This window comes from Clupea harengus, unplaced genomic scaffold (assembly GCF_900700415.2).
Source record: "Clupea harengus unplaced genomic scaffold, Ch_v2.0.2, whole genome shotgun sequence".
Taxonomy (NCBI): Eukaryota; Metazoa; Chordata; class Actinopteri; order Clupeiformes; family Clupeidae; genus Clupea; species Clupea harengus.
Genome location: NW_024880108.1, coordinates 21,741 through 29,448, shown reverse-complemented (window position 1 = coordinate 29,448; position 7,708 = coordinate 21,741). Strand labels below are relative to the sequence as shown.

Here is a 7,708-nt window from a genome sequence, read left to right as displayed (position 1 = left end):
TGTGTGTGTGTGTGTGTGTGTGTGTGTGTGTGTGCATGAGTAATAGTGCTTCCCCCCAGAACAACCTCTCCACATGATGAACACAATATAAAGACACAACACATGTAGACATTTTCAAAAGTTTAATTCATCACTGTTCTTTAGTAAAATAAACTGAAATTTGGTGAAAAACTGATATGTAAAGAACCTTAAACGGTAAATAATTTCCATGTATTTACCAATAACATTTCTAATGAATAAATAAGCAGTTTGTACTCAAAAATAGGTCTTTGTGGATCCATTGTTTCCATCTCTTTTATCTACCTATCCTGAGGTTCTGATTGGCCCATGGCCCATTTATCTACCTATCCTGAGGTTCTGATTGGCCCATTAATCTACCTATCCTGAGGTTCTGAATGGTGTGTGACCACCTTTTACTCTTCGTGTTTCCAGCTGGGGAATTGTGTGTTAGTTGGGATGAGCTGTGATGACTTGAGTTCATGAAATTGAATGCCAGTGTTTACTGAATGAGCACATGGTGCAGTCAGTGATATATGAATGGATTTGTGTGTAGAGTTGTAGAGTATAAAGTTCAATAAATCTGAATCATATGATGTGTTTAGAGTTGTAGAGTATAAAGTTCAATAAATCTGAATCATGTTTGAAAAGGGGGGGGGGTAGTGCTTTGTAGTTTTGGGTGAGTCTGTATTTTGGAAGATCACGTCATGGTTTGGGATGATTAGTTAATTGGCCCAGTTACAGTGTGTGTGTTATAGTGTGTGTGTTGTAGTGTGTAATCGACTCTAATAGTGGGTCATTTAAAAGCAAGGTCATTTAGCAAATTACTTTATGTTTTTATATGCATTTTATTCATCATCCCAGCTTAATGTTGTAAATAAGTTCTAAGTTTGGCCTCAAATGTCATCTGCAGATCATCGTTTTCTTCCCAGACACTTGCCAACACGTGGGGTCACAACAGCTTCACTGGTGATCTAATGTCTAACCCTAAACCCAGGGAAGAGAGGCTGGGTGAATGTAGTCTGGATTCAGCATCTGTACATCTCAGTCACAAAAGCTTCACTGCTGATCCAAAAGCTGCAAACCTAAACCCAGGGTGAAGTGTGTGAGTGAATGTGGTCTGGACTCTGTGCAAGAGGGTCATTGTGTCAGAGATGCTGTAGAAGGCCAGAGTTCCTGCCCTGTGATCCACATACACTCCTATTCTGGAGCTGCATACTGGAGGGAGTTTAGTCTTTTTATGATTGTGTCTGAAAGAGGAGCTGCTGCTGGTGAGGAACAGACTCCAGGACTGATCATTATGGCCAAACCTAGACTCATCACCCCCTCCTCTCCTGATGATGCTTTTATATGAGAGTGATATAAAACCCCACCCACTCCGCTCAACCTCCCAGTAGCAGCGTCCAGACACACCCTCTCTACACAGCACCTGACTCCACCCATCAAATCTCTCTGGATGATCAGGATATGACTGGACAGCTCTGCTCTCACCCTCCTGTTCCCCTTAGACAGATGGAAGTTTCTGTGTGCTGTGTTTGGATCCAGTGTGAAGTGGCAGGAGTCTGATGGAGGAGAAGACAAGACAAACTTAGGTATTTATATGTGTTGTGTGTGTGTGTATGTGTGTGTGTGGTTGTTATTTGATATGATTCCTTGCGTGTGGGGGATGAGATTTATTTCTGTGATTTCTTCTGTGAGGGAATGTTTCACATATAAGTGAGATTTGTTTTTGTGTGTGTGATGTACATGTTTGTGCAAGTGTACATGTGTGAATGTCTGTATTCAAAAGTGAGTATGGTTATGTCTGAGTGGGTGTGTCTGTGTGTGTGTGTGCTTGTGAAAGACAGTGATTTGTCTTTGTTTGTGTGTAAGTATATGGATTTGTTTCATTTGATTTCCTTTGTGTGTAGGGCAGCACGGTGGCTCAGTGGTTAGCACTGTCGCCTCACAGCAAGAAGGCCCTGGGTTCGCATCCCGGTCCTTCCAGGTCGTTCCAGGTCCTTTCTGTGTGGAGTTTGCATGTTCTCCCCGTGCCTGCGTGGGTTTACTCCGGGTACTCCGGTTTCCCCCACCATCATAAAGACATGCATTGCATTGTGTGAATGTGAATGAATGTTGGTGGTGGTCGGAAGGGCCGTTGGCGCTGATTGGCAGCCACGCTTCTGTCAGTCTGCCCCAGGGCAGCTGTGGCTACTGAGGTAGCTTACCACCACCGGTATGACTGTGTGTGTATGACTACTGGACTCTGTAAAGCGACTTCGGGTATATAGAGAAGCGCTATATAAAATTGAATTGATTGATTGAGTGTGTGATGAGTCCTTCGTCCAGTGTCTTTGTAGGTGAAAGTCCGCCGGCTCCAAGCAGATGGGCCCCCCCTTATATGCCGTGGTTCTGCTTAAGGTTCCTTCCTGTTAACAGGAAGTGTCCCTGTCGCCATTGTGCTTGCTCTAAGGGCCCTGGACTCTGTAAAGCGCCTTGAGACAATTTAATTGTTTTGGCACTATATCAATACAATTGTGTGTGTGTGTGTGTGTGTGTGTGTGTGTTTGTGTATGTGTGTGTGTACGCGTGTGTGTAAATGGAGTTATTTTTTATATTTGAGTGACACTGAGGGTGTAAATGTTCCAGTGGCTGTATATTCAAAAGTTCAAAAGCATGAATGGATGTGTGTGTTTGTGTGTCTGTGTGTGTTTGTGTGATGTTATACATGTTTACATTAATGTAGGTTTGAATTTGATTTACTAGGTTTGCTTTGGTAGGTTTGCTGCTATGATCATGATTCTATTCACGTGAGTGTATCCCTGTGTGTGTGTGCGTGTGCACGTTGTGTGTGTGTGTGTGATAGCTTGCATGTCTTTATATCCAACTTACACTGTGAGAACTCCTCTCTGGTCACTGGTTCAGGAAAAACAGCCTGGACTTCAGACACTGAGACAGAAAACATCACATAACAGCCCATTAACCTGAGTGATAAACGCATTCATAAACATCACAGCAAACTCATTTTCCAATCACATCATATGCTCATATATAAAGAATGCTGACTCTCCTGTTGTGCTCCTACTTTTCTTAGACACAGGGTGTTCACAGGTCTGTTGGAACCACAACATTATTTGTTATTATTATTACAACCACAAGAATTCATAAATAAATAAAAAAAATACTAAAGAGATGTTGACTTTTTCTCAATTAGACCAAGACCAAGAATTCTTCAATCATTTCCACAATTGTCTCAATACCATGTACACTTTTTCATAACACTAAACACATTCACCATATCAGCCAACTTTGTGAACTAAACTGTGGATACTTTTGTATTGCTTTTATACAAAATGTACTTAATGACCACTTCATAAATTCATAAGAGCGATGTGCTCTGGTGTGTGTCTGTAAAGCCCACTGTGTGAATAGCTTTTGAGTGAAATGTTGATAGAGAAATGTAATGAGGACATTGTTGTTGTATTTTAATCTGCTTGCTTATCCTGTGTGCTGAGGCCTACAGGAGGCCTACTCTCTTGCTGAGGCAAACCACCTGTTTTTGTACTGATAGTCATGCATACCGCTCTTCTCTCAAGGACATATTCTGACATCACTGCTGTAACTTCTGTAGCGATGGGACGGGAGAATACCACCCTTTGTCTGTCATGAAACCTGTTTTTTTATACTCACATATAGGCTGACTGCACCCAGCTTTTCTTTGGAGTCTGTTCATGACCTTTGGTTGTAACACACTTCCTCTTTTGCAAAAGATAAAGTACTGATTTAATTCTGATCGCTGGTCTGTGTCTCATCCATATTAATGTCTTAATATAATTTATCTAACAAGTGTACATGATATTGAGACGAGCATGAAAACAACATGAATAACTGAAACACAAGTGACAGAATGGAGGGAGTGGAAAGATTCCCATGCTTTAAATACTGCAACTGCATATGACTGCAACTCTGTCTGGATATATGAGGAGTTTCAGATATTACAGAGGGCATCTGTCTCCTACAGTTCAAACCTTTATGAAATCTGGGCCCAGCAGACCCGAACATAACATATGTTACACAATAAACTAGTGGGGGGGGGGGGGGTTATACAGTATGAACTCAATCAAAATTAGTTTAACATATTCTTTTTAAAACAAATTATCAAAAAGCCATTGAGTTTCAGGTTAAAAAATAAATGTTCTTGTAGTTAACATTGACCCAAAACGAGGCAACTTTAGTTTCCATTGCATTGATACTTTATAGAAAAGGGAATCACTAGTTTGTGGGGTAGAATTCAGTGTCAGTGGTGTGGACATGATCGTGCCAGCCCCCTAGTACAGTGCCAGGACAACGCCCAGGTGAGCTCATGTGTGAACAGGGGCAGGAAACTGTCCAGACCATTAATGCTGTTTTTTTATATGAACAAGTGTTTGTTTGCAGAAATTTTCGTTTCTGAACCTGAAAATTAACTCCATCTCTGACCTCCATTGGCTTCCGTTTTTGTCTGTTTTTTCCCTGATCACAATGTACATTTTAAAATCTAGTAATTATGCTTTATTATCTCCTAAACCCTGGATAAATAAGTCTTAGGGCATTTTTACACATGATTAATATCAAGGCCTTTATTTCGAACCAAACACACTTCAATGCCTCCTACGTCTCACAGCTGAAAGAGGGGTTTATTGAGATTATATCAGTGATGAGATACAGTGAAACTATTATTTTTGTGCTAGACCCCTGATGTAAAGGATTAGAGGCTGTTAGAATCAGTCAGTAATGACTTACTGTTTGGTGGCAGCATCTCCTTACTGTCTGTTCTTCTGACTGGAAGCTCAGGATCAGCATCTGGGATCCCAACACAGAGAGACACTCATTCACCCAGGATCTGAAGACCAGACTCATACACTTATTTCCACACACTGACTAAGCCCATATAGTTTTAGCCAGATTCATCTTCAGGTGTTTTATTTTCTTTAATGTTTGTTTTTAGCAACTGTGACAGACCTGTGAAAAGACATTTCACTTCAGCTGTGAAAGCAAATGTCATTTCTTAGGCAACTGCCTTTTCCTTTATCAAGGGTTATTCAGCTTTCACTGGGGTCCAGGAATATAACCTAAACCCTGTTCACAATATTTTTACTGATGTGTCTAATGCTTCAACCCAAACTGAGATCAAATTTCAATTTCTGTAGTGTAAATGCTAATACAGACACATGATATGGAAACACCATATTTCATCAGATGGCTTCAGCAAACTAGAACTCAGATGGCTACAATACTGATCAGTGTAATAACTATTGATACTGTGTGTGTGTGTGTGTGTGTGTGTGTGTGTGTGTGTGACAGAGAGAGAGCGCGTGCACGAGAGAGAGAGAGAGAGAGAGAGAAAGAGAGAGAGAGAGAGAGACTCACATTCTAAAGACTGGATGATCTGGATATTCGTCACTGTTGAGAGATACACAAAAATACAAAAAAAATTAAGTGGGATCCTTGTCTTCTCAAACTTGTAAATAAGGAATTAATCATGTAAATAAGGAAAGAGTCAATTCTAATTTTTTCGCCACCTGCTGCAAATATCCTGACTATTTCCTGTCTGAAGATTTCATCCAGTTTCTCCTCCAGCTGCACCTTCACTCCAGAGACAGATTCCTTCACAGCCTCAAAAGAGAAGCTTTGGTTGAAGGTCATGCTGGGCGAGGAGTGAGGAGAGTCTCTGATTGACGAGAAATTCTACAGAGAGAAATACAGAAAAGGTGAGGCAGACATTTTCCCAAAGGCTGCAGACATGATGGGTGAATTCAGTTGGTTTAGTGTGTATGCACTCGTGTTCAGGTATGTGAATATGTTAGACACATTAATACATTATATTAAAAGATCTAGAAATTATGCATTTTTCCTCTCTTAAACCCACATGGATACTTTATTTCAAATTCTGTTACCTTGAGGAAATGGATGTGATCCTCTGTGTCTGAAAGCTGCTCCAGCTCAGCATCTCTCCTCTTCAGCTCAGCAATCTCCTGTTCCAGTCGCTTCAGGAGTCCTTCAGCCCGACTCACCTCAGCCTTCTCCTGAGCTCTGATCAGCTCTTTCACCTCAGAGCACCTTCTCTCAATGGAGCGGATCATCTCAGTGAAGATCCTCTCACTGCCCTCCACTGCTGTCTGTGCAGAGCTCTGTTAGGAGACACACAAAGAGGAGGAGGACAGGAGACACACAGAGGTATGTGAAGGAGCAAACTCACTTGTGGTGTGACTGGCTCTTCTTGATCAAATGACCAAGGGTAAATCCTGCCAAACCATGTATTTCTGTGATGGTCTGTATCATGTAGAGATGGCAGCATAACCGTGATAACACAATAACGAGTGATTGCTGAGCCAGCTGTTGTCTTATGTGGTCAGTTCTCACCTTGAGAGTCTCCACAGCCTTCCTCAGCTCCTGCAGCTCCTTCTCTCTCTCCTGGATTCTCTGCTGGAATCTCCTCTGGGTCTGCCCCAACTGCCTCTGTTTAAAAAAAAAAACAGCCTATTTTCGTTATTGGTGATCAACAATAATGATAAAATATCACACATGACAACTGAACATTCATAAGCAAAAACCTTTAAGTACATTTGAGCCTTTTCAAGAGATTTAATGTCAATTTTAAGCAGTCGCTATCATCTTCAAGTGAAAATCAGGATGAAGCCATGAGCTAAGTTCAAGAGTAGCACTGGTATTAAACAACAAAAACTTGTCAAGCTGGCTAAGAACCTGTAGAACCTGTTCTTACTCAACAATGGACCTTGAACATTTCCTGATTCTTCCTTCCTTTCTCTAACGGGCAAAGTCATTGCGGAAACAGCCAGACTTAAAGACTGGTGAGATAGTATTCTTGTAGTTATAGTATTACATTTATAGTTAGTATGTACATATAGTCTCCTAGAAATTTTGGACACATATATGGCTCTAGTACTGACCTGTTTGTCTGTCCGTTCTGCTGCAGCTGAGACTGTGTCATGGCCTTTATGTTCGTCCATCGTGCACAGATAGCAGATACAACTCTGATCGGTTCGACAAAATATTTCAAAAACCTTCTTATGATGAGAACAGATCCTCTCCTGTAGCTGGCCTGTGGCATCAATCACTGAGTGTTTTCTTCCTGGGTTTACGTAATTGTGAACTCCAAAGTGAGTTTTGCAGTAAGACAACAGACAATCCAGACACGACTTCACAGCTTTGAGTTTTGTCCCAGTGCAGACGTCACACTCCACATCTCCAGGTCCAGCAATAGACGGATTAATAGGAGAAGCTTCTTCTTCTTCTTGCTCTTCTTCTTCTATCTTTCTTCTTTTCTTTGAAACAGCCTCTTCCATTTTGTTTGCTTTCTCTCACAAGCACAAGCACACTAAGAGAAAGACCTGCCAAGTTTCGTTTTCCCCAGAACACGGTGTGCTGAGGAGTGGCTTCCTAGTTGTAATTTTGCATCGGTCTTTCAAGTTCCGATGGAGGCGGGGAAATATGTTTGTGTGTGTGTGTGTGTGGGTGTGTTTGTGTGCGTATGTTTGCGTGTGTGTGTGTGTGTGTGTTACACCCCTGAAAAACGGAGAAATAATAAAAAGCTGATTATTCCTCAGTGAGAACATTTACTTGAATCAATCTTCAACCACAGAGTTTACCAACAAGCAACAAGTTGGCTGCAGTAGAATACATACCTCATTTACGTTCCCTGAGACATAATTCTCATTTTTTCTACCGCTGC

The 7,708-nt window shown here is 41.4% G+C and overlaps 1 pseudogene; it reads right to left on the bottom strand.

Annotated features, from left to right (window-relative positions):
- Positions 1-213: 213 nt before the first annotated feature.
- LOC122131287 lies at positions 214-7,357 on the bottom strand (annotated as a pseudogene).
- Positions 7,358-7,708: the final 351 nt, after the last annotated feature.